Here is a 4,594-nt window from a genome sequence, read left to right on the forward strand (position 1 = left end):
TCTGCACTATAGATGGTGAGCTACCTCGAACTTAAGGGATCTTCAGTTTCGTCCGTGAGCTACCTCGAGCTTAAGGGATCTTCATTTTCGTCGACGAGCTACCTCGAGCCTTCATCTTCATCTTCGTTTTCGTCTTCGTCTCCCTCCACCCCCAACGTGTGGTAGGAAGAGAAACAAACTGAACTTTTCCTTTCATTCTCAGGAACATTAAACTGGACTGTGAAAAGACATTAAGACATTTAAAGAAGGGCCTATATTTTTGTTATTTATTTATTTATTTTTTTCTCCTCATCTATTGTGAAACTTGTGTTTGTTATACTGTTGGTGACTAAAACCAGTCATAAAAGATACATTTGTTGAAATCCGAACCTGCCTGCTGTGTTATTCTTTGGCACTCACACTTTTAGGCTCCTTCCTGAATCCTGAGTTTTCTGATTTTCAGTCAGTTATTCAGCAATTTAAATTCATCCTTATGCCTGGTTACACTAGCATGCTGTTTTTGTTAACACTTCAGTTAGCCTCCTTGGAGACCATCAAAAATTGCCAAGGCTGGCTATATCGCAAGCCATCCTGGCGGGGTATTGGGTTAAGTTTTCAACCAGCAATAATCACGTCTCAGTAGACCTTCATAGACTATGATATTGCCTCTGCGCAAGAACAGTGCTCAGCGGGTGCAAATTTGATCAGGGCTTTTGGGAAAGCCACATCATACACGGTGTCTTTCTGTAGCCTTCCTGTGTGTTTCTGTATGACATTTTCTCATACACACATGATCAACAAATATGATGGCTTGTAAAACAACTTCCAAATTAAATTAGTGAGTCGAATGGAGCGGAAAATAATAAAGTGGATCTTTACAATGAAGGCAGAAAAAACAAACAAAAAACAAAAACAAAACAAAAAAAAATAGCTGAAAAGGATTCTGGGTATTGCGTTGCCTGGGAAATCACAACACATACACCCGCAATTTGCATTTCACAAGGAAACCAAAGGACCACCCTGTTACAAACGCACCGCTAGGGATCCCACTGGATTTCTGGCAAGACACGCCCACCAGCTCCCTGACTTGCCATAAAATAGGTTGGCCAATTGCTCAAACAGGCTTTGACGTAAACCCTCATCCAAGCGTAACCTCAACAAAGTGGGCGTGTCCAAGAGACCCCTCACCCAACCATAACACTAAACTTGACCGCGTGAGCACAGGTAGTCCAGCTCCTGAGGGAATCGATGTTTGAGGCCCTCGATCAGGCACTTGAGGAGCTTCAGGCACTGCTTACTGCGAGAGAGAGAGGATCAAATAATTTACTGCAGAAACACTTTGAATTATTCCTTATCTTATCTTCTCAAAGTGAGGTATCCACTCCTTGAAAAATGCTCCAATTCCTTTCCTTTTATCTTTGCATTTTTTAAAAAATACAAGCAACCAACATAAACATTTAAACAAGAACCCATGAGGCTGGATTCATAGATGTTCTGTGAAGATATAAGAAATTACATAGTGTTCTTCTTTTTTATTTTCTTAGTGACAGTCTAATTTCTTAGGGATTTCTTTAATTGTCTTTCTTACAAATGTCTCAGAATAGTGCCTGACTTAATTAGAGTCTCTGTAAAACAACATGAGGAAATGTAAGTGTGTTTTATCTCTTAGCAGTCCTGGTTGATTTTCCACCTTAGATGCAACCCAAAGTTTTTCCATTTTGAAAAAAAAAAACTGAAAAACAGACTTATGGCAATGCCAAGTTGTGCTTTTCTTGTATCTCACACACAGACCCATTACACAGTGCAAAGTCTCACTGGCAGCATTTGGTGGCAGTGCTTTCACAACAGGTCTTCTTGTTGCCATGGAACAAGATGATTTTTTTCTCAATGTGAGAGAAAGATATCCTCCAACTCTCTGGCAGAGACACAAAAAGAGAAAAATCTGACGTTAGACAATATTAAAACACACATGCAGGATGTTTAACTCCAGCTGAAAGAGGGAATAAAACCGAAAAATGCTCTAACCTCCTACAGTTTATCCCAAAATGAGGCCTGAGTCATTTTTCTGCTCCTGTCAGTCAAGAGTTGGTAAGAAGATGAGACAGACACTGAGTTTGCCCATGGAGCTCCAGCTTATCGCCTACTGAAGTTTTCTTTTCACACCCTGGTCATTATTTTGCATGCTCACGTTTTAGCTGCTCCCATTTGATGTAATACTGAAAGCTGCATGACCTCAATCGTTATATTAAAATAATACAAATTTTTATTTACATATTTTTTCCAGTATGTTTTATTATATAATTTATTTGTATTCACAGTAATGTCATTACCTATTTAAGTGATTATATCATGCGCCAAAGGTAAGAAAGGTTTAAATCGGATTCAGAAAACTGGGTCAGTCGCAGCTGCTGCAAGTCAGCTGCAAATTCTCCAGAGAAAAAAAAATATATGTATATATAAGCATAAGTGAAATGATGAGAAATAAAAAAGGAAAAATAAGAAATATAAAAATATGTGCATCTGAAATTTGTTAAAAATGTGTATGAATTATGTACAAATATGTGCAACAATCCTACAATAATATCACAACAGTATATACAGAAATAAGAAACTGAGAATCTGTGTAAAGCACAGCTATACACACCATATATACAGCGGGGTTTTGCATTATGGAGCTGCTGGTGTGAACTCTTTGGGCTCTAGTTTCCCGGCGCAGCGCGGGGTGGCGCAGTGAGGCGAACCCCGCGCAGAGCTAGTTTCGACCGGCGAAACGGGAGAGGCGGACAGTGTCCAAGTTTCGCAGACGGACTTGCGCGGAGATGGGAGTGGTGGCGCAGCGGGGGGAGGTGCCGACAGATTCAACTTTGCGCAGTGACAGTTTCGTGCCAAAAGGCTTCGCCGAGGTGCGCCAAAAGCTCGCCTCCTGAAACCACGTCTACTTTCCGCGCAAGGCGGAGCGGAGCCGGCGCAGTGGAAGTTTGGCTGACTGGCGCACATCACCAAAACCTCACAATCAGCATAAACGGTGCCAATCTCCTTTGATCTGACATCAGCTGTGATGGGACAGTTGATATGGAGATATATGTATGTGCTGATTGTGATCGTAGCATTGAATAGTGTTTTTTTCGGTATTTATTGCATCGTTCATGTGCCTGACACTCCGGAAGCCTGCCTGTGAGGTTTTGGTGACGTGTCCGCACTGCTCGCCGGTCTCCGCTCCGCGCCTGTCTCCTGAGCTCCGCTCCGCCTGCGGCAATATACCTCCATATCAGCTGTGTAAACTTTCATTACGCCTTCGCGCAGCGCATTTTAAAGGCAAGGACAGGGGCTCATTTGATTGGTTAAATGTGAATCGGCTGTGTCAAACCCACTCCACGCCTTCTCTCCTCCCTTGCGCCGGTAGGAGGGACGGCGGAGTACTTGCGCCACCGAGCACGGCGTGCCAAACTTGGAAAATCCGCCTGGCCACACCCAGTTGGCGAAGCGCATCTGCGCTACGCCCCCGCCTCGCCAGGTCTGCGAAACTAGAGCCCTTTGTGTGCTTTTGGCCATAGTTCAGTCAACAAACAAACAAACAAATGCCTGAATTGACTGAAGTTTAATTTTGGGTTGAACTGTTCCTTTAAGTTTACTTTGAGCCGAGCGGACAGCAGCTGTACCACTTGTTTTTTTGTCTTTTGTTTTTCTCTCTGTGCTCTGTACGTCTCACTTCTGCCCACAGACACCGACAGATTTATAGGTAAGGCAACTTTCACCTTTGGCCGCCTCGCTCAGCTTCCTCCCCTTCATCCTCTTGGGCACAAAGTAGCAGGGCAAACTTTTGATTTGTTGTCAGTTTTTCTTCCCGAGCCAGTTGTCCACGTCTGGGCCGTTGCGGGCGGCGCACGGCCAGCCCTGTCACGGGTAAATCTGCAGACAGGACGAAAGAGGGGTTATGCAATTAGGTCATTCAACGAATATTCCAGAAAAATACTCAGCCTGAGACAAGATGTTTGGTACATTTGTCACCTCTGCACGTCCAGTAGTTTGGTTCTAATGGGTAGCATTTCATGTTAGCTTAGCATAAAGACTTAAAGTCAATGGGAGTCAATAGCCTACCTGTGTCAAAGTGAAAAAATAAACTTTATAGCCACTCTGAAGCTGTCTTGTTTACACAGTGTATCAATTGAATTAAAAAAAAACAAATGAGTAATTTTAGGAAAAGTTCATTTGTCATGGATCTTCCTCTACCTTCTGCGGTATCGATCACTGGCGGAGGAATAAATGTGTTCAGCGGGGACAGCTACACCATCTAACTTCTCCTAAAATAACTTTTTTTTTTTTTTTGGACCAAATTTGACCAAATTCACAAAGACTAAAACTGAAGACATTTGCCGTACATTTTTATTTTAGTTTATTTGTTTTGTAAGCACACAATATTGTTTCAGTTAGCTTTTTTTTTTTATTGCAATCAATTCTATGTTTTTTTCACACCTAGTTTTAGTTTTAATTGTAGTTTTGTTAACTATAATAACCTTGCTCCATGCTCCCATTATGTAAAGTGTCTTGAATGAAAACCTTCAGGGAGTCCTCTAAACAGGCAGGTTAACTCTTTACCTCCAGACTAGTAACCACG

The 4,594-nt window shown here is 42.2% G+C and overlaps 1 non-coding gene across 1 annotated transcript; it reads right to left on the bottom strand.

Annotated features, from left to right (window-relative positions):
* Nucleotides 1-518: 518 nt before the first annotated feature.
* LOC115354800 (U4 spliceosomal RNA) lies at nt 519-659 on the bottom strand. The gene has a single exon (XR_003927802.1). It is a non-coding gene; the product is annotated as a U4 spliceosomal RNA (small nuclear RNA).
* Between the last annotated feature and the right edge of the window lie 3,935 nt (nt 660-4,594).

This window comes from Myripristis murdjan, chromosome 22 (genome assembly GCF_902150065.1).
Source record: "Myripristis murdjan chromosome 22, fMyrMur1.1, whole genome shotgun sequence".
NCBI lineage: Eukaryota > Metazoa > Chordata > Actinopteri > Holocentriformes > Holocentridae > Myripristis > Myripristis murdjan.